The following is a 26,929-nucleotide window of genomic DNA, read 5'->3' on the forward strand; positions in this document are numbered from 1 at the left end:
AGCATTAGCCGGTCTCAGCCTAAAATGAAACGTGACATTAGTGGTGGCTCAGGTCCTCCAAATGGCGCGACATTAGCCGGAGCTGCGACTAAAACAATGATTAGTGAAATTAGCGTGTCGAGCCCGCCGTGCATTACTCGTGGCATGGCAGCGCTCGCACGACGCGTATGACAATAATTATGTAAATAGGATATTCGGCGTGGCTCGTGTCGATGGAATATGTTGCCGTAATGCGCGGATTTAACCAGGCCATCGGCACGTTCAGCTGGTGCAATGCGTGACGCGCTGTTTCATCACTCTGGGCCAATTTAAAGTTATTATCTTTTCGTGCGCGTGCTTCGACCAGCATTTAATATCACCGTGTTACTGAATGGCCTGAGTGCTACTGCTTAACCATTAATGTATATGTCTCCCAAATTGACCCAAATGCTTTTGCTGTATCTACCTAATTTATAAACTTGTAATTTGTTATTAAGGGCATAAAATGTATTAGTTATTAGTTCGTAAACGTTCCCTACATAAAAAAATGCCGTGGACAGTGTTCAATACTTCATTTTCAAATCTGTTACCGAACGTATAGTTGCAAAAAATGACATGAATATTGTCCGTACAGCAGCTCTGTTACGTTTTAGTAAACAACAAAAAAGACGAAATTTTAAATAAAAATATGAGTTTCATAAAAATGAATATTCGTAGGCTAGCAACCTATTTGAATAAATATCGAGAGACGGAACCATTTTTCACCGTGCTGGTGATAATAATGACGCTATTTATCAGCCACTCGAAAGGGTAGGTAATTATTAACGTTATATTTCGGTGGTTTCGTTTGTTTGTTACTGGCGCTTTTGTGCGATATTTTTCCGAGTTGGCGTCAGGACAGTAGGTTATTTCGTTTGACGCAGGGGATGGCTCTGGATGATTTATTGTTGCGTTGAATATGCATGTCGAGATGAAAAATGACGACAAACGTGCGAGTGGTAGGAGGCGAGATACGTACAGCCGGCGCGGCGCTGATGCATCGCGGGCGGTGTGCGTCCACCGGTCCTACAATTACCCGCACCATACCATATACTTCATATTTAAAATGAAAAGAATTTCTCATCCTAAAGTTGGCAATTAAGTCTCGTGTAAACGGTATAAAGTTGCATTTATGTTCTAACGCTTAAAGTAAGATCATCTATTACGACCCTTATTAACTCGGGAATCAAGTTCGAAACATGGCTTACTAACTGCCACTGCTGTAGCTAACTTTCTTTAGTCTTGAACAAATAGGGTGAAATAACCTGAATTATTTAATATTTCTGTATATTTTCCTCGCAATCGAAATGAAAAGCTCGCTTGGGCCGATAAGTTGCCTCATATAAAATGGGTTACTCTATGCCTTTGTAAAAATACAGTGAAGCGATTACCTAAACTGGATTGGCATTATGATCCGGGCTATCACTCTTTCATTAGGATACCTCGTTATAGTTGAGCCGACGACAGCTAGTCGCCGTCGCATGCGACAATCGCATGCGCCTCGGTGAGCACGTCACGTTGAGGAAGTCGTTAAGAAGATAAATCGTGAACCGCAGAAGACCCGTAATCCTTTTAAAATGTTAAGTGAAAACCTTCCTTTACTTCATTGTCATGTTTTAGTTAATATTTCATACTGTTGAGTTCGTATGGACTTAGAATGTACGATGCTTGAGACCCAAGAAGATAAGATAAAATTACCAGTTGGTAACTATTTCAAAAGTCTGCAACATCGTAGTCGTCGGTATTTGAAACAATTGTGGAACAAGTTTGTGTCTATGCGAGATGTTTGCCACGCTTGTTCCGGAGCCGCCTTGTTCGCCAACAAAGCATTGAATGCGAGCTAGTCGAGTTTGCCGTCAATCGCCCGCACTCCTTACAGATATTTTATTTATTCAACAAGTGTTTGTTTTGCTTCCGTATTTTATAAATTGGCCCAATAATATATCAGATCACTAAATGTGCTATTTTCAACCATTAATAACGATTGAAAGTACAAATTTTTTCTAATAAAATTAAATTTTATAACAGAGTGCTTGTTTAAACTAGTATTAAATACTTGTGTAAACTTCTTCAATTTCTCGAAAATTGACGTAACTCTTTACATAATTATTCAAACAAATTTGGTGTGCTCTTCAATTAAATATTACCTCAATAAAGAGTTGATTTAAGAGGAAGGCAAATGTTTGTTATATAACCTTAATCATTGTCCTCTTGGGATAATATATCAAGAGCGCATAGTAATGTACCAAGGACAAAGAAAACTAAAGCTTGATGTCAGAAAAAGCCCCTTATCCCTCTCCCCACTCGAGCCAGTGACGTCCATCCGGAATATTTATGAAGCTGGAAATTGTTGTTATCATATCAACCATATTATTTTTATTATGATGTAAATATGAAAATGCTTTAAGAGTGGTCAGAATTGCGGGAATATTGTTTGGGCGAGTTTCTCCATAAAGTCTGTATTTATTGCTGTTCGATGTGCTATTGCTTACCGTAAAACTTTGTTTAACTATACATTGTTTTTAATGTTAACTCCTATGCGATGGATGATAAAGATTAGGTATTCCCTTAAAATAAACACATGATTTTTGTGTCGACCTGTAGAAGTCGAAATAGTCGGGTTCGAAATTAAATGGGACTGACGCGGCCCTGATCCGCCGCTGTTTGTTTATTTTCAAGTAAAAGAGGCGCATTGTACACTCGAGCAGAATGGAGTTTATGAAAATAATGTAATTACGTGGAACAATCGGTCGTCCGCTGAAAGTCGCTGAACTTATGTTTGAACTGGCTTGAATTCATTACGTAACTGAGCGCTAGAAAAGCACTTACAGCAGACGTAAATCAGGAAGACACTTGACTTACCCGGATTTTACTAGTTGATGTTTAAAGTAGTCAATCTACGAACAGTGGCCGAGGCGGGACTTAGTAATTAGTGCTTCGAATTGGCAGAAGCTTAATAAATAACAGTCAGCTCCACTTCACGCTTTTCTAAAATAAGAAGAGATTGTTGCTCCGTCGTCCATTTCGCTTTAAGCTGATATCTCGTATTCATTTCCGACAAACTGAGCGGCTTATGATACCCGCCTCATTTACGAGATTGACTTTAGCATATCCAATCTATTGCTACTCCCGGTTCCCACGGACTTATATTCTCCCGTTCGTTTATACTCCTATTGGTATGAATATATTCAGAAAACCATTGAAATTTGTGTTTGTTTAAATTTGGAGGGTTGAAAGAACTGCATGCGAGTTTAGGAGTTATAAAATTGTAATAATTCGTCGAAATATTTCATTTCGAATGTATTTGTGCTACCGTGTAGCTGCGCAAGTCGCGTGTTTGGCTGGTTATTACGATTCCGTTGCCTAGACACGTACGGAATAAATTAAACTGCAATTTGGCCGCTTTAATATGGACTGTTATTGGCGCTATGGCCTATTGCGCGGGTGGTGTAGACGATACGAGCGGCATTCGAATGAGTCGAACCGCAGCGCCGATCGTCTGCACAAAGGCGGTGCGATACTCGGGTAATGCAGCTGGCCAAATGATTCTGGGATTTCAGCGCAAGGCGCCTGGGACCTGACCTGTCGATAGATTAGAAAAGGGTAGTAACTATGGTTATGGCGCTCACATAAATACATTATTATGATACTTTAGACAATAAGAACTACGTTGAAAAGATTTCCGTAGCAAAACGAAACATGATATTTATTTAAATAGCTATTTAATGAATTAAAATGTGACATGGAAGTTTAGGACTTAAGAATTCGTAATATTTTTGATTAAACCAAAAATGTTAAAAAATGAAATAATGTTTAAAATGCCAACACGGTTCTTAAAATTAGTAACATTAAGAAACAACAGACACTAGTTAATTGTAGCTGGTTTTAGCTTGCAACTACCTATATTGTTTGTAATGTAATTAATACTGTCGATTTTTACTATAATATGTTGTTCCGTGATTGATTTACACTAGAGAAATAACAAAGCGGGTAAGTACCTAATATTGTGATAAATGACACTAGCTCACTAACTCACACATGGCGGGCACCTGAGGCCATGTCCCCAGGGAAGCAAGTGCGCTCTGTACTCTGTGACGTATATTGTCTTATCAGCTCAGTGAAGCGTGCGCGTGTATTCCAAAATGTGACAGATTTAGTCATAAAACTACGCACGTGTAAATTAATGAGTGCTTTTGAGACATTCTAAGTATACTCTTGTACGGAGCAGAAACCTGGACGACGTATGCAAAACAGGAGCGACGGCTCAACACTTTTCACATGCGCTGGCAGGACAAATCAAAGGGTTCTTGAAAAAGCGCAGCTGCCCAGTCTTGTCGTTCTTCTCAAACAGAGACGCTTGCGGTGGCTGGGGCATGTGCACCGGATGGAATCCTCTAGAATACCTCGACGTGTCTTGCTTGAAGAACGTGAACGTTGGAAGACCGATGCTGCGCTTTAAAGCGCGACATGTCAGCATTTGAAATCGACCACCATGCCTGGGAAACTTTAGCTGAAGACCGTGATGGATGGCGCAAGCGTGTTGTGGAGGGGAGAAAGATATGCGACCAGGCCTGGTTTACTACGTTAGATAGCAGAAGGTGTTGCAGAAAGCAAATTGGGACTGGAACCTCAGGTGGCATGAGCTTTCTCTGCCAAAAATGTGGGAGGTCGTGCATTTCACGCATCGGCCTCCACAGTCACCAAACCCGTTGTCTAAACAGCAATGCTTAAATCGTCTGCAATAGACGCAAAGGCCTGTGATGTTGAGACATTCCTATTTCACTCGCTTCGTGTTCAAGTCAACTTTTCAGGAGAGACAAAACAAAATTGGCACTTTGTTTGCCATTATTGCACGTACTTTGTGGGCTAGAAGGACCATTCTGTTTTTTATTTATTGAGAAAGGCCTTTTTACCTTCTATTCCGGTTAAGTGAAATCGTAGTACTTTTTATACTATTTAAAAGTATTTGTGCATAATTTATTAGATCAGAATTTTTGATTTACGGCAAATAATTTATATTTAGTTTTTCACCATTTGTTATTGTCAATGTACAATGTACAAAATGTGAAGCATTATGTTGAACCTCTATAAAATAAGTAGTCGACCGATTCCTTTAGAGGTTGTTCGCTCAAAGCATAAGGTTTACTCTCCATTCTCTCGATTTACCGCATTTCTCTGAGCTACCGTCACATAAACACATCTGCTGCACACGTTCAAAGTACACACAGTTTGTGTATCCACATTCTAATCCAAAACTAACACAAGCATTCTACCTCCCTATCGAATTAGGTCTGTGAAGTGAGCAGAGTGCTATTCCAAATATATATATCTACGGAAACTGCATTGTCATGTCCATGTCGTTCGTATCGTTGATGATATTATTAGCTTAGTTGGTTTATGGATAATCATTATTGCTACAAACTAAGTAGACATCGCCGATGTCGTATATGCGTGGCCCTGGGCGGTACTCAACTCTGTTGAATCGATGCCTGCTAAGCACTCCCCTGGGACGTGTTTACTTGGTCTAGCTGTAGGTATTAGATTATACATACATTCAGTGACCGGGACAACACCTACGAATATACATATGACTCCGGTACACATTACCTTCGAAAAGTCAACGTTTATTTCATGGTTTTTAGATTGTTTTGAATAATTAATCGTCCAACTCATTTGTGTAAATTGCTCCTGTCTGTGCCTGTTTATCGAAGTCTTTGGTTGGAAACGTTCCAAATATAAAAAATAAACCTACCTACTCGTACTAGCTTTGTTGATTTCATTAAAACGGACCATTTGCTTTTGCATTTATGCGCTCTGGAAAGTTTATGTTATGACTATGGTTAAATTTTTTTTCCACTTGTCGACTATAATGGTTGTTAATATTCATTTCGATACGCTGTAGTCAACTATAAAAAAAAATTGACTAATCACTTGACGCCGCGCTCCCATAGAAAAGACTAAACGGGGGTTTTTGCGCGTTTATGTCTTTTGTACTACATTTTTGTCTACTGAGATACTTACCAATTTTCATTAATTATTTAGGTTTTATGGTAAAAAAGTATTGAAGTAGAAAAAGTATTGTATACAATAGTTATATAATCAAGCTTTTCAATCTCGTACCTTACTTAAACGTCTCAGCAAGCGTCATTGCCTACACACGGTACTCGACTGAAAAGCTCTCTATTATATCACGATTATATAATAGTATTTTATGTAATTGACTACAGCGTATTGAGTTGGGAGCTCCCATACATGAAAAGTACGCAATTAAAGTTTCGCATACGCAATCTTAATTTAACTATCTAAAAATACTATTTCATCACACTTGCTCGAAAAAATCTCATCGGCCCTCTAAGTTCTTCAACGGCGGCTCTAATCTAATTCTATCTTAATTATTTTTGAACGTTACTCGTAAAGTTCGCTGCTAAACCATTTCACTGCGGAAACATCCCTTCCCAGCTTTATTATTTCCATTTTTTAGTGTTCAATATTCATTCCGATTTTCTGGAGCAGACATTAAAATTCATAACTGGGCTATTATATTCGTCAACATCTGGCGCCACTGGAAAGTTATTATTTAAAAACTTTTAGAAACGCATTAATTACTTTGGACGGTTTTTGACGGTATTTTTCATCGAAAATGCTGTTAATCCATAAACTACCTTCAATCGTAGAAGAATCCAAATCACGAGGAAACCAATTGCTGAAATAAACAATTCCTATTTCTGCCAAGTTTGCATAATTTTTAATACCACATTTAGCTTTCTTAATTCCAATATTTGCAATGTTATGTCTACGTGTTTATAAAACTTGTTCAAGTTAACGTTGTACCTACGTAGTCATTAAGTTTGTTAAGTAAAAACATTAGTTCCTTTCTGTCAAGTGGCATCTAATCAAAACACGTTTAATGTATAAATATAGTCTTGATGCACATTACAGTTCCTGAATATCAATTACCACGAAACCGGTGTTTAAGGTTTCTGTTTGTTGTAGCTCGATTAAAACTTGCGAATCACAGTCGTACGCCGCGGGCTGCGGTTGGCAGGCTCGCCCGCGCCGTTATCTTGAAGTAGCGTTTTATTGCTTGGACATACTCTCGTCTCAAGTTCTTGGTATGGTGCATGCGATAAATCCGCGTCAGCAGCGCCCACGCCCACAGCGTCGCCGACTCGTAAAGCGGCTGACGGCTGGCAAGCGGCGACCTCGTAAATAAACCGCATACTCTCGCACCAACACTCCCTACCTCAAACATTGTGCTCCAGAGCTTGCACTCAACTTATTATAATAGATTGTAAACTACGACCGATATCACAAATTTATACAGAAAAGGTGACAACACTGCAGGTGCGATTTTTGATAGCTTGTAACATCGTAAATGTTGACATTCTGATTCTTTTTTTACGATTTGATCAATCAAATCAAATCAAAAATCAAAATTGCTTATTTCTTTCAAAAACCATGACAAATATTACAAAGTAAAGGTAAGCATTTGGCCGCATTCTCACCCGATGGTAAGTTCCGATGTAGTCTATCGGCCCGATCCGAAGAATGATTAAGACACGTTTAAGATCGATAACTAAACGACATGTCAAAATTGACGTTTATTTCGATTCCACTGTGATCCCAATAAGATCCATCAACGATATTTCTAAAGTCAAAGTGGCATTAGTTGCCCGAATCGAGCTGCTTCTGTCAATTATACGACATACAAACGATATCTAAATAAGAACTTATCTAAACCAGAACTTATTGTTACGTATCTCATTCTTCGAATCGGGCCGTAGGATAGAGCATGCTTACCTATTTGAAAAATGTATTTTATTACAAACTGATCAGCAAATTATCCCTAGTCCCACCTGATGAAAAGAAAAGGACGGGTCCAGATGACAACGTAAGAGTGCTCATAAGTATTGGTTTATCCACACTTGTATTGAGGTCCAAGTGGGTAAATAGGCTACTAGTACGGTGAAATGCTACGTTATTCGCACAAAAAAAAAAATCAATTGTTTACAGACGCCAACGGATTTAATCTTTCCATTTCGGACCATGTCCAGTCTCTCTCATTAGATATCATCTTTTATAAGTTGGTTTCGATGTTCAAGTATCAGTTCGGCAATATGTGCGAATGGGAACCTATGTTATGTTCCCATCGGACGAAACTGTAAATACGACACTTTAATAAAAAGTAATGACTGAATGCCATCCGTGTCGAGAATGCTAATGAATAAATGAGACCAGTATACTCGTATATGTGAATACGAGTAGTAGGAAATGCTCCATCTTGCCTAAGTTACATGTAATTTAGACATAGGCTATTGTCGGCTCTGCATATAAGTTCGGCCTTTTCATCAGATATACGTTGCTATTTTTTATACCGTAAAATGGGGTGAGTAGGGATTTCGTGGGCACTTGGGTTATGAATGGGGTGAGGAGGGATGACAGAGGGGTGAGTTGGTTTTTACTGGCTACTGCTACGTAAATTATATATTCTAATAACAAATCAAACTTTTATAATGTACATAATCCCAAAGTCTTGATCCAACAATTTTCAAAACTCACCTTAGTAGGAAATCCCTCCTCTACGGGGTGAACTGGGATTTCCTACTATTTCGAATTTATCTTTTAAGTTATGAAATGGAACTACATAAAATCATTAAAAACTATAATTCAAACAACCGGAACATTTACTATGTATAAAAACACTTTGCTACATGTAAAAATAAAGTTTTATCGAGGTTTGAATGGCACTTTTGTCCCTACTCACCCCATTTGACGGTACGTAGGTACGTAGGTATCTATAATTCTCTCAAGACAACAACAACACTAAGAACAATATCAAGTTCCACACAAAATAATAGCAGATATCTCGTTTATTCTGCAAAACACTTTTCTGTAATTACTTTTATATTTTGTTATTTACGTTTATTTTACAGTGTGTAAATCCAATACGGGCGATAAATTACACGAGATCTAAAATTTATCCGTGTTATTTAATCATTAATTAAGAAGTTATTATATAATAATTTACCGCGCAGCAACGTACTGCAAAGATCACGAGACATAACATGACATTCGAGACACGAGCTTTTTATAGTAGGTTTTAGTATGGTTTTCATTGTAGGTTTCAAAATTTATCTCAATATAATGGTCCTATGCTAATCAACGTCTAAAAATTCGCCCGTATTGGGTTACACACTGTTTATTAATAGAATATTATTTTTTTAATGATAATTATAAAATTTTATATCACGAAATGTTCCTATGTCGTATAAGCCGCTTCCATTTGCTTCGTATTTAGGTATTTGTCCGTAAATTGTGAAATATAAGGTGTAATGGATAGTCGGACAATCTTGACAAATCTTGAATTGGATGTAAAGTTGGAAGTGGCAGACAGGGCACCCAAGACACGAGGGCGCCGGAGAGTGGCAAGCTTAAATCTCATTTTCTGAAGGCGTCCGATCCTCAACAGCCTGCATCGTTTCGCTCTGCGAGAATTTGCTACTCGCCTCACCTTTATGTACTTTTTTCGTCCTCGCTCCCCTGAGATCCGCTTTACATTTTTATTTTACTCCTTTAACTCTAATTTAATATGCGGCCTCGTAGAAGGAAATTCAGAATATATTTTTACATTACTCAAGTCCTCATTGAATAAATCATCCACATTTTTTTTCATGGAATTAGAGGAATTCAAGGTTATTTTATTTGAATACCGTTACGCTATGTGAAATTACAGTAAAACGCTTCTAGGTATTTTATTTTGCCTTGCTAATTATGAATTGCGATAGCTTATTCCTTGTTAGCATTCAGAATGACAAGTGGTTTGTCGACAAGGAAAAGATTAAAAGCAGAACCGCAGGGTACCTAAAACCGAATGAGATTTCATTAAATGTTCTTTTACAAAAGAAAGAAAAATCCTGATCTTGCTGGGAATTTAGACAACCCTCTATAGCGAGGTTTTTAATTAAATCTGCTTTGATCACAGGCCTGGAATGTCTCTTTGGTAAAATGATTAAAACCAATTTAAACTGAGTTTACTGTCTTATCTTTGTACCTTTCCCATGAAACCAGTTTTTATTTGTGCTTTAAATGTATCAACAGCTCACTTGTTTATGCTCGGGTATATATTAACACCTAGCTAGCCAAGTGGAGCTGTTAACCTCGTATCAGAATGGCTCGGGTATTCGCAGTTAAGTGTGAAAGTGCAATCAATGTATTGAGATTAAATCACAGATGACCATAACTACACGATGGAGAATTTAGGACAATTAGTGTGAAATTGATCTTCTTAAATGTTAAAGTATTTTAATAATACATGATGGCTTTTAATAGCTATCTAACTGAAAAAAAAATTTACTAACCTAAAAAGAATAGTTATTTGTACAACAAGAGAGCAAAGTTTGATATTTCTTCGAGTGATTGTTTGAGCAAAGTTTGATATTTCTTCGAGTGTAGTAAGGTACTCAAAAACGCACGAGATGTAAATAACTTTAATCTCGTGTAGTACACAAAATTTTTCACGTCAGTCAGCCATCAAAAATACAACCTGAAAAAATGTAATCCAGACGGACGGATCACTATTTCACTCGTGTTTTCTGAAGGTATTCTAACAATTAACTTTAATTACCGCAATAAAACAAAACGAAAGAAATTTCAATAAAATAATGCGAAAATAATGAATGAACGAGCATCAATTAACAGTTCAATCGACAACTTTTTTTTGTAAAAAAAAAACTTTGCAAGATACGGTCCGAATTGCGGATACTACTATTTGTCAACTATAGTAGAGATCGTTAAAAGTAGTTAAGTAGAATTATTTACTGCGTAACAATTGCATAAATTAGTATAAGTTCATTGTATTGATTAAAAAATACGTAAAATATGGTGTTTTTATTAAATTTTAAACTTTTATTTTATTAAAATTAATTATTACGAATGAAGACTCGTAGGGTGTTTTGGAACGATGCCGATGCGGTCTGACTTAGTTAGGGGGTCTATTATAAACCGTCAATATACCGTTGAATTACGTATGCACTTTTTTTGTCTCTTTCTTTTTGTTAATGACGTGAAAGGGACAAAGACAATAGAATCCAAATATTTCGAACTTGTATTAGGCCCCGCACGTTGAAATGACATTCGAATCTAAAGGTCACTTGAATGTTATTTTGTCTCACTTTTTTAAGCAGCAAATTACCCTTGTTCGAGCTGCTGACGTGAAAATAATATTTTTGCCCCTTGTCATGACGATAATTACTGCAACTTGTTATAAAACTGTACACAGTTCCCACAATACATTTCCAACAACAATAAAGACACTTATATGCCATTGCTATACCGTTAGTTATAGTTTTGTTAGATCACGTATTCTGTATCAAAAGCGTTTTCCGAATTGTAACTATGAGTGTGTTGTTAGGGCAATATCAATTAAGGTCTTGCGACGTGTTGGTGATAGTACCGGGGCGCGTGACTGTCCCGCGCGGTAGCGGACGGCGCCCGCCGCCATCTGCCCCGACCACGCCCGCCGGTCCCGCGGACTCCGCTTCCGATGCTCCAACTTAAACTGCAAAATATGAAACGTGCTACTGCCTAAATAGGCACTTACCTAAACTACGCTCCGCCATGTTTCTCGACCTATTGTTTACTTGTGTATTAATTAAGATTACCTTTAGAAGTTTTCGGTACAGACCCCTTTTAACGACTATGACGTGCTTAAACAGAATTTGCTTGCTATTGGTTGTAATCTGATTCTGCTTAAAATGGAATCCGGTTTAAATTTGCAAATTAGTATTAATTGCTTATGATTCCTAATATACTGCTTGCCTCTTTCCCTTATTTTTTGTATGGTATTTATACAGGTTGTAAATTTAGTGACCTGCAATAATTTACGCTGTGAATATATAGGTCTTACTGAGCAACTTTTATTATGGTGCCAACCCGGAAATCGCATACAAATATTGACTATCCCTGAGAAAATGTCAACGTCAGACTAGCTACTCGTAAATGTATGAAACAGATTATTTTTCATGATTTCGGAGTTAGTCCAATTCCCATCGTAAAAATTACTCAGTATGACCTATTTCTATTTCTTTCTATTTCACCCTGTATAAGTCGGTAAACATTTACTTTGTTAATCGTAATAAATTACATTAACGAAATTACAATTAATTCTTATTATTCTTTATTCCGAATTTCTTTTGTTTTTGCAGCACAGTGACATTACATAACATGCGCTGTAATATCGTTTAAGATTTGGTTACTGACAAGGGTCTTCTCTCAGAGCATAATTAACCCCTTTAATTGGTCTTTCTGGGAACTGCGATAAGTTCTGCCTCAGGCCGCCTAAGGTCGAATGCTCCAAAACCCCTCCGCGGGCGCATTTTGCCTGTCCTGACCCTTCATAAACTTAAAATGACTAGCGTATCTTGATCGGCTTGCAATATTAGTTCTGTGTTTTTATGTTAACACTGGAACCATTACTTTAGATTTCACTTTATACCTATATGATTTATTTCTTGATATGTTTTGCACGTGCAAGCATAAATAAGGAAAACAGGAAAACACATCAAAGATTGTTTATATTGTTCATTCAAAAGTATAATTACGTTGACAGAACAACGTTAACAAGTTTAATTCCTTCAATTTTAGGCTCTTAATTCAAACGTATTCACGTTTTTTGTTTCCTGTGGTTTTTGGTACGAAGGTTGCTTAGAATTTTGTTCCGTAGCTAAGTGTAAATATTACGTGGTCAACCATATTTTAAATACGTACATAATTTTCGGCGCGAACTTTCCGCAGGTTTTGAAAGTTAAATCCCTCGTGATCCCTTTACATATTTATGAAGACCTTGACGTCCGACGCCTTTGAATACTTTGAGTGCATGATTATACATATTTTATTAACTTCTAATACGAGTGTAAATACATTATGGACTGATAGATACAAGTATCCATTTGTATTTAATAATAATTTCTTATAATTCGTCGTGATTTGTTACAAAATTTATATGATTTCGATTTTTGATGTATCTGATAAATAAATCAGATTTTTAGTCATTTGTGAATCAAAATAAAATAGGTACAGTGCGGGTAAAAAAAGACAATGTGTTTATTGACAAAATGCAATATTTCTTCTCTGACATATTTTCTTCGATACACTTTCAGAAGTTTATTCTTTACGCTTTCCAAAGATACATATAATAAAATAACAAATCCAAATACATGCACCAAATTGTTTCGAAATCTTTCAAAACGCTTTACCTAACATGTATGCTAAATATTTCTAAAAACAGAACTTTAAATTGCTCACGATTCAAAATTTAACCTATTTAGCTAAATAGCTCAGTTCGGAAATAACGAATAACATTTTTGCTGAGCGTCGCGATGTAAAAAGTCGTTTATTTCATTAGAAAATCTCCGCGGAAATGAAAAGTAGATAACGCTTTGAGATTAATGCAGGCTTATTTAAGCCCCTCACGATAAATAAAAGCTTACGCTTACTGACGAAATTCCTGGAAATATTAAATGTTGTACGGGATCAAAACAGGATTAAACATAATATTACCTTACATAATGCTCTCAGTAACAAACATAGCTTGGATAAGAGACGATTGGATAAATTCATTTTGATCGCGATGATTTATCGAGCTGGAGCGGGGTGGGCGCGTGCGGCGTCATCCTCGTCGGTTCTTCCTATCGACGTTCCTATCTCTTTGATAAATTGCAAGGAATCTAAGAAAGAGGTAACTCTAAAATGAAATAATCTATTGTTGAGAAAGTAAATAACGTTTTTAGTATACTTTCTCATAAAGTGCTTCTGTACGTGCGTGTTGGCAAAGTTCGTTTTTACGAACTTATGCTTTTTAATTTTCAATTTATTTTCTGACCTCCACACGATCGAGTTTGGATGCTCAAAAATTTCATATTTCTTATTTCGGTATTTGATTATATAAACTAAATGTTTGTTATTATATACATAAAATATTATAAAACAAAATAATTCACTATGATTATAAGGCTGAATAGGACATGACATATCCCACCAAAAACATTCTGTAAAAAACTAGCCAAGTCTCGATGGAGCTGCTTGTTTATCTCTAAAAAGTAAAGGGTTCCGGACAAACTTTGAATTATTTCGTGTAACTATAAAGGCGAAAGAATTTTGATCATAAGTACCTATACTAAGTATAATTGTGCCATTTATCGGCAATTCTCTAACTAATTGATTTAACGAATTGATTGATTCTCTAATTAATTCTGTTTGGCCCAGTGGTTGACTGGTAGAGAATGCCTTAAGGCATTAAGTCCGCCATTTGTATTTTTTTTGTATTGTGCAATAAAGGTTAAATAAATAAATAATTTGCGCGATGTAATGCACGTATGTTGGTTTTTCGAAGTTAATTCTCTATCATGTGAACCGATTTCAAAAATTGTTCTTTCTATTGAACCTTTTGTGTTTGTAATGTAATCTCATAGAAATTTCAAGTGTAATTAACACACGTAAACTTGGTTAAATTGCTAACTGAATCCAGAAAAGTTTTTGTTAATTAAAAAAAATCCGAGATAGAGGTCTGATTATATTTTTTCTGTATAATTTATGGTAATTTTAATATTATGTAAATATTTTATAATTTTTCTTCGGTGAACTTTGGAGATAAGGGGGGGGGGGGGGTCTGGGGAATGGTATTTTTTTCACATTTCCTCCAAGAATCAATTTTTTTCCACTACTTAAAAATTATAAAAAAATGTTTTGGAATGGTCAATTTGAGCTCTTTCTAATGATACCTCACTTGACCTAGTCATTAAACTTTGAAATTTTGCCTCCTCTTCAAATTGGACATTTCTCATTGTTACTAAAAATAAAATAACAAAATAATACTTTCAATATGTCTAGGTTAGCGTTGTTCATAACCATTCCAAATTTTAAATCGATAGCTGAAGTGGTTCTCGAGATATTTAGCGTTGTGACAGACGGACGGTCGGACAGAGTCGCACCGTAAGGGTTCCTTTTGTACCTTTTTGGTACGGAACGCTAAAAATAGCGCCCGTTTTCTCAGAATTGAATTACTACTTATATCAAAACAATTAATCATAAATTGCAACTGAGTGTTTTTGCATACAATTCGTTATTGTGATTAATCATGTATTTATCATCGCTATAGTGTTGAATTACGCACCTAGATGTATTATTTAACTAGGTAATCAATATGAGAACCCTCGGGACTCGTATACAATGACGAATGATTTGCACACTTGCACTGTGGCGCATTTTTACTTAATATTCGCAATAAAAATCTGGGATATGTGCAATTCGCTTTGGGTAGTTAATTGCGAAACCAATGATTGCTACAGTTTTCCTTATTCGTATATATATTATCCTCATAAAGATAGTTTCTTTGCCGTATAGCATGTGCAGCTTGGTTTCATTGACGTGATGACATTACGGCTCATATGCGCGTATCGCGTCAGCCCTCGCGACAGCTGCCGATGACGTGCTTCGAGCGCCTTTTATACCCAGTTCTCCTTTTATTTATGGTCGAGTTGAGCGGAGCTTATTACGACTGCGGGCGCGGGACATGTTTCATAATGCTAACCTTGCTTCTACATTAGCTCCCTTTCGTGACGCTTATTGAGCTATTTGTCCAAAATTACCCATCTAACTTGCTTACGACTTATGAAACATTTCACTTGAAGTATTAGCGAGAAATTTCTTTGGCAGATTTTTATTGTATTGTTTCCTTTGTGAATTAAGGAATTTGTTTGAATAATGTTTTTCATAACACCTACATAATTTGACGACCGGTCTGGCCTAGTGGGTAGTGACCCTGCCTATGAAGCTGATGGTACCGGGTTCAAATCCTGGTAAGAGCATATATTTGTGTGATGAACACGGATATTTGTTTCTGAGTCATGGGTGTTTATATGTATTTAAGTATTTATAATTATAATATATTATATATATCGTTGTCTAGGTACCTACAACACAAGCCTTATTGAGCTTACTGTGGGGCTTAGTCAATTTGTGTAATAATGTCCTATAATATTTATTTATTTATTTAATATACGTACGTACGAATCGCGACTAAATACTTAAACGTCGTTCTCTAACAGAAAAATATACGGCAAACAGAAACTAAAATATTTATTATTATGTACTTTCTAAACTATTACAGTTACACATTAAAAAGTGAAAAATAGAAATTCGCGCCCTATGATTCATCTTAGAAATATTTGTCTAATACATAATTAAAATTGTTCTCAAAGTATGAAATATAGGTAAATTAATTGTTATATTATATGATGAAGTAGACGCTTTTGTAGTGATATTAGAAATATTTGTCTAATAGGTACATAATTAAAATTGTTCTCAAAGTATGAAGTATAGGTAAATTAATTGTTATATTATATGATGAAGTAGACGCTTTTGTAGTGATATTAGAAATATTTGTCTAATAGGTACATAATTAAAATTGTTCTCAAAGTATGAAGTATAGGTAAATTAATTGTTATATTATATGATGAAGTAGACGCTTTTGTAGTGATATTAGAAATATTTGTCTAATAGGTACATAATTAAAATTGTTCTCAAAGTATGAAGTATAGGTAAATTAATTGTTATATTATATGATGAAATAGACGCTTTTGTAGTGATCTTAGAAATTTTTGTCTAATACATAATTAATATTGTTCTCAAAGTATGAACTATTGGTAATTCATTGTTATATTATATGATGGCATAGACGCTTTTGTAGTGACTGGCGATAGCATGCTTATTTTGTCCCTTACGCGTCATAGTTAAAGTCCAACGACTACTTATGAGCAAACTGTATACTCGTCATAAGTTAAGTGCTTAAATTTAGGAGTGCGTATAACCTATCTCTGTTTATAATAGCATTGAAAAATAAATATTAGGTGTACAAATTAGTTTTAGGACACATGTATTCCGTGTCATGAAAGTAACTCATAGCAATTAAAAATTACCGCTAACATGTAATATGGTAGCGCTCATTATATAGTATCTGAACGCAAGGGTGTCATAAACATAACCTTAAAGTTTAAGAATTAAACATGGAAACCGATAAATTATTTGTTAGACACTGCATCCGTTAAGAATTCCATCAAGGAAAAAGTGTTAGGAAAACATGTGAATCGATCTGTTCTGTTCGTGGTGAAAACGCTGTATCTAAAAGTATATGTGAGTATTGGTTTAAGCGATTTAAAGAAGGTGATTTCGACGTTACCGACCGCGAACGTACTGGAGCCTCTGTAAAGGTGTATGACGAGGAACTGCAAGCGTTGTTAGATGAAAACTCTTGTCAGACAGAAAAACAGCTTGCAATAATTCAACAGACTTTTTCCTATCGCTTAAAAGCAATGGGAAAGATTCGAAAAGGAACAAAGTGGGTGCCACACTTTTTGACGCAAGAAAATAAAAATACCCGTCTTGAGGTATGTTTAAATCTCTAAAACAAGCAACATAGAAAGTCTTTTCTGTGGTTGACTGTGACTGGCGACGAAAAGTGGATATATTTTGATAATCCCAACCGCAAATATCATTGGGTTGACCCAGGTGAGCCGACGATGCGGCAGAGCGCGAACGGGAAATCCAAGCTGAGGCTGACCCAATGCGCCGCCGTAGAACGAGACGCAGGCGTGCTGCGCACGACAGACGCTTGCCCCCTTAACATAGACCTCCGGGTGGCAGACACGGGGGCGTCTGTCATCCATAGGAAAGAGGTCCTCGGGCTGGAGGGCGTGTCAAGTGTTCGGACACGCCCTTAACAATGGCTAGTATTTACCCGGTGATGGGCCGTAATGGGCAGCTGCTGGTGGGGTTGCGGATGATTGACACCACGTGCCCGTGACCCCACCCCAAAGGCAGAGATGAACACCCCAGGTTTTTTAGTGAGTAGAAACCTCACATATCCTCAGCGTTTCCCCCTGGCGCAGGGGAATCTTTCGAAGATTTTTCCTGGAAAAAAAAAAAAAAAAAAAAAAAAAAGGTGAGCCGACGACATCGACGCCAAAGCGCAATATTCACTGTAAGAAGGTCATGTTATGTATATGGTGGAACATAAAAGGCGTACTGTTTTATGAGCTTCTGAAACCTGGCGAAACAGTTACTGCAGATCGGTATCGTCAACAACTAATCAAGAAATTGAACAAAAACGTCCATTTACTGGCGAAGGAAAACGTCCAGTAAAACTGCTCCATGGCAACGCCAGGCCTCATGTTGGTAAACCGGTCAATGATACGTTAATCACTCTTGGATGGGAAGTGATACCAAACCCAGCGTATTTGCCAGATATAGCCCCAACAGATTTTCACTTGTTCCGGAAAATGCTAAATGAATTATCTGATGTACGATTTAAAACGCTCGAAGAAGTGCAAAAATGGGTCGATAACTTCCTGGCCTCGCAAGATGAAACTTTCTTTGTGGAGGGCATCCGTCAGTTACCTGAAAGATGGCTAAAGGTCATTCAAAGTAATGGAGACTATTTTGATCAATAAACTAGTTTAGTTCTATCAGAAATAAATTTTTAAATTTTTGGAAAAGTGTACTTATTTGTACACCTAATATTATAGGACAAATTTACACGAATTGACTAAGTCCCACCGTAAGCTCAATAAGGCTTGTGTTGTGGGTACTTAGACAACGATACATATTTATAATATTATTATATAAATACTTAAATACATAGAAAACACCCATGACTCAGGAACAGATATCCGTTTTCATCACACGATTACCAGGATTTGAACCTCCTAAGGCATATAATTGAATTTAGGTAATCGATTTTTGTTTTGTTTAGAGTTAGAAAACTCCATACCTACTTACCACGTTATAAGATTATTCTTACGTAAAATGTTGGCAGATTGGTAATTGTAAATTTTTCCAGATTTTATATTTTCTTGCATAGCTCGAGTAATAAGACGTTCAGGATAATATTTAGGTTGGCTGCTAAACACATTACATTTCATTATGTTGCCTGCTTCTTAAACCATTAAATCCTGACATATATTTTCGCCGTTTTTGTCTATCAACTTGGCAGCAACTTCTTCAATGTTTTCTCGTTGGCCCGCAGTTTCCCCCGAAACTTAGCTCATTCCTGTCTCGGTGAGTGGCTTCGCAAATTACAAACTCAGCACTCAATCGCCGATGCGTGTAAAATGTCTTCGCGATCTCGTAATTTGCGTAATGTGCGCGTCATCGCCAACCTATGCTGGCAGGTACCAAAAGTTTTTAATCAACTAATTGCTAATTGAAAAAGTTTACGAGATACCAACTTTTGTCGCATCAGGTAGAGAAAAACGTCCCGACCCAGTTTCTAGCTGAAAACAATTCTCGTGAGCGCCTTAGCACAAAACAACGCCGAATGCAAGAAGATAAATGTGTCTTGCATGAAAACACTACATAACGTATCCTTGCATGGTTTAACGGAAAAACACTGTATCTTGAATTTGTCGTCAGTACGAGTATTTAATTATACAGAGTTTGGTTATTTGTTTTTTAGTATATTTATTCACGTAACATTCAAGTAAATATTCTTTTATCATTCTAATATCAACAAGAGATGAACAGTACCCCTAGTGTAAATAAATTCGATTTCGAAACGTGACGTACGCGTTTGCGTTTAGTCTCATTTTGTATGTGATTTAGAAAGAGCGCGCCAAGCGGGACGTTTTGGAAACTCAAAATCCTATACAAAATGAGACTTAACGCAAACGCGTTCGTCACGTTATGATGTCGATTAAATTTACACTAGGGGTACAGACCAGTATTAGTCCATGTTTTAGGGTTCCGTAACCAAAATGGCAAAATGGAACCGTATCTTATCGTTCCTTCATGTCGTCTATCCGTCCTTCGGTCTGTATTTCCGTATGTCACAGCTATTTTACTCGAAATATTTAACCTATATTTTAATAAAATATAGTATGTATTTCCATTTTAGTAATTAAAAGCGAAAAGAAAACTATCAGTATAACGTGTGGCATATCATTCGACAGTTCTTTAAAAACAACTGGTAGGTTTCTAAAAAGGTTGTTTATGTTTTAGTTAGGTAAGAAAGCACATTTGAAAATAATCGCTTCGAAAGTCCAAAATAATGTGTCCTTCCCCTCTAATTTTAGAACCGAGCATACAAAAAAATTGTATAGCTCAATGCATTCACTGCCAACGTTTGCGTAGCGCTACGGTCGTTGCCGATTCTAGCGATTTCCTGCTTTGTAGAGGGAAGCTATTAAAAATGTGTTAATAGATACTTTCCACGAAATGTATCTCTTTATTAAAAGGTCGTAATTGCCTCGTGCCCTTTTGCTTGTATGACTTTTTCATACTTATAGTATAAGGTAGGGAACCTTCATTATGCGAGGCGCGATACAGCGAGGCACAAAAGTCTGTAAGTTAGAAAAGTATGCTTTCGAGAAATATAGATCTTTTGAATACACAGATTACAATATATTTTTTAAACAAGAATTAGACATGTCTTGACATATCTTGATCCAAAATATACCTTGGACAGATATCATCTCACTGTAACTGTTCTAGGATGTTAAGAGGCAAGAATAGCTTTGCCAGCCTAACAAAATAACGGTACTTTTTTTGTAAGAAAACGGTTTCCACAAACATATAATATTCCTTAGTTCGAGGCATTTTGTTAAACCGTGTGGGGTATAAATGTTTTAAGCATCACCTAACTTGTTATAATTGATTTTCGATATCGCCAGACCTATGTCAAGCTGGTCCCTGAAGGGTCCTTACTTCATTAAACGGCACGCAGGCAAAGGCAACGGGAACGGACGTCGTCTACCTAACGAGGTTACCGTCTAGCAATTCAATCTGAGAATTATGTAATAACATCATCTGCCTATTCCTTGCAATATGCTGGTGCAGTTTGTAATTTTTGCTGTCCTTAAGTGAGACACATCTGTCTTTATAAACATCGGATTATCATGGCTTCGTACAGTTTGTACAGTTTTTTAATTTCTACGGATTTAAAATCTGTACAAACTTCGACAACCGTGATAATCCAAACAGCCAGGTACTACTGCTCCTAACTCGACTGAACAAATTATGCAAATGTCTTTCTGGTTTTGAGTATCATAATGAACATATTAGTTAAACACATTTGGCGGACACGACACGTCTACTTCCTCCCGCCTAGGGTTTTTTTTTCGGTTAACGCCAAGAAAAAATAGCTCGTGTACTAGTTTTATTTACAAAAGCGTTTGCCATTAAACCTTCAAAATCAAAAGAAAACTGGGCTTTAGAGACACGAGAAAGTATCAGATGACACTTGATAAATATATTTCAATTAACTAATTGTTAGGCCTGGGTCGGCTTACGACCTCCAAGCCGCACGAAGTTCTGCTCAGTTGCCGATGTTCTTAATGTTCTAACATGTATCATAGGTAGGTACAATAAAGTTTTAAGTATTCGAAAACAATATTATTCAAAAAGGAAAATACAAACACTCGTTGGTATTTAAAATGGAAGCTTGGTTTATTAGGTACTAAAAATAAAAATAAAAAACACTTCCTATGTAGTGACAACTGTAGCTAGTAGTACGTATATTGACTTTAACTTGATATCGTCTTAACTAGAACAAAGGTCAGTTGGGATCGACTTCCTGTTGCTTAAATATCATTAGAGCGAAAGGGTATTTGTTTGTCCAACATCTATACATAGAATTATATTTATACCTATGTAGCTATAGTAGGCGTAGTAGTATCGAAACTTCTGTTTTATTAGGTACTTATATTTAATAAGTTGTAAGGTAAACACTTGTATGGAATCCTCATACTGTTTGTCTTGCCCCGAGCAAAATAAACTGTGTTCGTCTTACCCGCCTTACCTTACATATATTTAAACTTATTTAATTTGTATTAAGCACCTATCTTGTGAACTAAGAATTGTCTTTTAATTTAATATGTATATTACACGTATAAATGCGTGTGTCTGACTGACTGACTGACTGCCTAATACATCAACGCAGAGCAGAAACCAAAAAAGGTAGAAAGTTGAAATTTGCACACTGAGTTGCGTTTATAAAGCAAGGGGGTTAAAAAGGGAGTTGAACGTTTGTATGAAGTTCGAGTTTTATTTAAAGCTAGGAACATGAAACGTCGTGAAAAGGTATTATATTAAAATAATAGAATAGTAATTACAACCTTTTTTGGAAAATCTTACCCTAAGGGAGTTAAAAAGGGGATGAAAGTTGGTATGGGGTTCAAGTTGTATATTAAGTTAGGAACTTGAAACCTCGTTATAAAACGAAAAGAAAAGTAATTTCAGCGTTTTTGAGAATTCATCCCCTAATAGGGTTAAACAGAGGTTAAAAATTTGTAACGGGAACGATATGAGTAGGGACTTGAAATTAGTAGGAAGATAAAATAATGAATTTTACGATTATATAAATATTAATATACTAAAGTATATTAATATTTATATAATCGTAAGTATACACAATTTATTTTGTACGGTCTAGCACTTAATTGATACGATTTGCGACACAGTTGTGCAGAGGTGTCGTAATTTTATTTACTGAGCATTACATAAATTAGTCTCACACAGCTAAACCATAAAACACTACACCGTTAAACATATACATACCTATTAGTGATTCGTTTTCGATTCTTGAGTGTTGATTTGGATGTTTTGAGTTTTGAGGCAATATCATTTTGAATTGAGAAGTCGCTAAAGTCTCAGCACCGGACCATCACAGCAAGCCGTCCGCTGGCTCGTTAACGAAACAATAAATAATGATTTGGACGTCTCCAGCATTGCAGTCTTTTGTTTGGGCTTCATATTTTCCGCCGGTATCCGCCGTCGTCGCCCTGCTGTTTCCTCACTGCCGATATCGTTTGCTCTGCTTCCGGGACCGTGTATTCTTTCTTGATTGTTCTTGAGTAATCAGTTTTCAAACATTTCTATCAATAATATTATGGGACGATTTTCCACAGTAAGCTCAATTAGGCATATAAAAACAATTACAACTGAGCAAAAACAAAAAGGCCATTCTTCTTGAATATGAAATTTTCTGTGTTTTATTATTTTACTACGTCGGTGGCAAACAACCATATGGCCCGCCTGATGGTAAACAGTCTCCGTAGCCTATGTACGCCTGCAACTCCAAAGGAGTTACATGCGCGTTGCCGACCCTAACACTCTGCAACCTCGTAGAGGTCTCACGAAATCACGAGCTCCTACAAGTTCTGTCACAGAGGTTTTTACTGATAGAACGTAATACAAAGCTTTTAATTTAAAAAAATGTAGGTATCATTCGAAAGCTTGTTTTATTCTAATTAAAACATTAATAATCTAATAGGTTTAAAATTTAGATCCAGATTTAATTTACTACGTGTTTACTTTGGGATTGTCGTTAGACGCGAGCACGCGGCTGGTTTATGAAAAATTATACTTCAGAAAAGGGAGCAAAATCAATGTCATTAATAAAATAGTACAATTGTATTTTTTAATGAATCTACTTTATAAGAGAAAATACATTGACCGAATAGTATTGCTATACGTATATTTTCATTATACATGTTATAAACTAATAAAAAATATACTACTGTTCCATAAGTATGTATTGTTTTTATATCGAATTTCAAACCCTAAACACAACGAAATCCCGCGTTGAACGTAGGCAACGTATTATCAAATAATTAATGCCTGTATAAAGAGAATTATTTAGATAATTGATTACTTATAAAAAACAATGCATTATTTATTAAAACCAGCATAGCCTTTTGTGGTTGTTGTAAATCTGATTTGTCTATTGATCTACCATCACATTTAATTAACGATATAATAGTATATATCTCCAAAGGCATTGGACACAGAGACGGTATTTTTGACCGAAGAAACAGTTAAGCTTTTTGAATGACGTGTTTGGTACGGTTACTTCGACATTTATATGGGCCCTTATTTATTGATATAAAACTGGAATATAAATGTGTTTCTTTGTAATAATAGTTGGTAATGTGAATTGGGTACATAATGTACGAATGATAGCCAAAACACTTTTGCCGACATGTGTATGGCAACATGTGTATGGCTACTTTGACCATATAGTGCCATGAAATTTCGGTACTGTCATACAAATGTCGAAAAGTTGCCACACAAATGTCGTCAGGGTCTTGCAATTCATGTCTGTATAATGCCATAAAAATGTCGATACTGCCATTCAAACAAATAAAAAAATAAAATATAAATATTGTAGGGACATTTTTACACAAATTGACTAAGTCCCATGGTAAGCTCAAGAAGGCTTGTGTTGTGGGTTCTCAGACAACGATGTATATAAAATGACGACGTTTAAGCATCCATATCTTGCTACCTATAAAAAGTAGAGTGGTGCCTTGTATACTTTATTGTTTGTTGTTAAAAACCACCCCTTACATAATTTACACATCTAATTTAAAAAAAAAACATACAAATGTCGAAAAACGCTCCAAAAATTGATCCTTTTGTTAAGGGGCCCACTGATTAACAGTTCGCCGGACGGTATCGGCCTGTCAGTTGTTCGGCACTGTCAACTTTTTGTTCTCTCTGACAGGCCGATACCGTCTGGCGGGCTGTTAATCAGTGGGCCCCTTTATACCTGTTTTTTTTTGTTGCCCTTTATATGCTACGAGACGAGATTACCGCCGCGCGATTATTAAGACCGGAATAATTTATGCTGTAATTTTCAAACGACTAGTATTCTTACAACTACGGTTTTAATAAATGAAAATCAAATAAAAAGTTTACTAATAATAAAAACAACAAAGCACAAAATTGCGTAACACATACCTAAATCCTATTGTCTGCTAAATATATAAAAATGCTTTATTGCCTGGCTTATTGGATGGTTTTAGTAGTTTCTATAATTTCATATAAAACAAAATAATTAATTAATAAAGCCTAGAAAAAAGTGACTACATATGTTGGGTTTTAAATACTTAATAGGGTACTTACCTATTATATTAAATAAAATTTGATATCTTTCATAAGTCTCATTAACAAAAATGTAAGCAAAGATCTTCTTTGAGTTTTGTGTTGTAATTACGTACCTATTTGTTTCTTCCCCGCTTTTAATTGTGATCCGAATTTGTTTCTAAAGCGGGCAAACTTCTGTATTTAATCGACTTTTTCTATCACTAGTGAGCTAGTAACAATTACAAACTTCGTAGTTAATTAGAAAGTAAAATATTTAACAAGGACATTGTCACTGAGTGTTTTTCGTTGGTTACAGGTAAGAATTAACATCATATCTCGTTGGTAGCTGTTCAGCTGTGAATTATTGACCTACGTAAGTACTTTCATATATGTAAAAGCGTATAGGTAATTGCATGTTAATTACGACATGAAGCGATCCGTTTTTGGGCAAAGTATAAATAATAATTATTATCTACATTCCCATTCCCGGAATTACTGTTATTGGAAATAAAACATTTTCAATGTGTACTATACGATACAACTTCGCGACAGCGGACGTGATAATAAAATTAAAAAAATTGTTGATTCTGTCCTTTGCTTTAAACAAATAACATAGTACAAAGGGGTCGCATAAAGTTCACTTCGAATCATGTCACGCCTGTTTTTATTGCCTCCGTTTTTTTTTTTTCGTTTATCTCGTGTTTTACTGTGAATTGTTCGATGAACAAATGGCTAGCGCATTTATTCATAGATGCGGAATGTTCTGTATATCGTGGTATTCTAGTTAGAAAGCGTCGCAAAGACTATGTTGCAAAGTCTAACGTTTGCAACAGCGTAACAGTAAGTGTATTGTTTTCATATCGCGGAAATATGATGCTGCCAGCTGAGGTGAAGTTCGTTATGGCGGCTCGTGACGTTGGATCCGGGTATGGGCTGTGATTGAAGGTCTAATAGGGACCGTAGTACCGCTAGCTATGCATAAAGCGAACATTTGGTAAACCATTGCATATCGAACAGACTTGCAAATATCTGTCCCTACGTAACATCAGCAAGTTTACTTTATCATTTTAGTATTTTCAATTCATTGAAGTGCTTTTAGGGTTTAGAGCAAATATGTAAATGGCATAATTTACGACAAATCCGAGACGTAAAAGGTTATAAATACATTTCACAGTTATTGTACGCAACGAACTTTGTTATACAATTTATTTAATATGATAATCATGTACTTCATTGGGTGCGAAATACCCAATGAAGTATAGGGAAAGCGGACCCTAAAACCAGGTAAAAGTGAAGAAAAAACAGTATTTAGTTTATAATGACGAGTAACAAAATAACTTGCGTAAGAAGATAATGACGGTAATTAGTCTTGATTAGGTTTCCAATTTTTTGGCAGAAGAGGAATTAAGAAGTTAAGTGTATTGTTAAAGGGGCGTTCTTGTGTATGGGCGCCGCGGGCGCGAGGGGCGGGAGTAGCCAGTGGCACGCCGACCCGCGCCGGGAGCGAGCGCCTCGCACCCAGCCTACCTGCGGAACGGAGCCTACCTCGGCTACCTCGCGACTTTCCACTACCCCCATCAACTATTAGTGAAAGTGACACTTCTTTTTCTTTTCAAGAGGACAGAAACTAAAGTTTCACGGGATTACCGAACGATTTGGCACAGTAAGGATTGAAAACAGGAAGTCAAAAGTTTCTGAATATCCCGCGTTGACAGAGATAAATCTCAGTAGTTATTTTCGATGAAACCAAACCAAGCAAAAAGTTATTTTAACGTTCGTAGTCACTAATATGATCAAATCTTAATCAATTTAAAATGTTTTACCAAAATTAAAAATAAGTATTCAACATGAGAACTAATGTGATTTATTGATATTAGTACCTAAATGTACAATGTGGTTGGATGAAAGTTTCGCGAGACTGCATTTTAGAAATTTTATTATAGTGCAAGTGCATTAACTAACTAAAACTGTTATACTTGGAAGACTGTTCTAAAGG

At 36.2% G+C, this 26,929-nt stretch overlaps 1 protein-coding gene across 8 annotated transcripts in view; it reads left to right on the forward strand.

The window, feature by feature from the left end:
- LOC133517797 (neural-cadherin) overlaps positions 1-26,929 on the forward strand; it is a 431,760-nt gene that overhangs the window by 185,200 nt on the left and 219,631 nt on the right. The gene's annotated exons all lie outside the window — the stretch shown is intronic.

This window comes from Cydia pomonella, chromosome 5, assembly GCF_033807575.1.
Source record: "Cydia pomonella isolate Wapato2018A chromosome 5, ilCydPomo1, whole genome shotgun sequence".
In the NCBI taxonomy this organism is placed as follows: domain Eukaryota; kingdom Metazoa; phylum Arthropoda; class Insecta; order Lepidoptera; family Tortricidae; genus Cydia; species Cydia pomonella.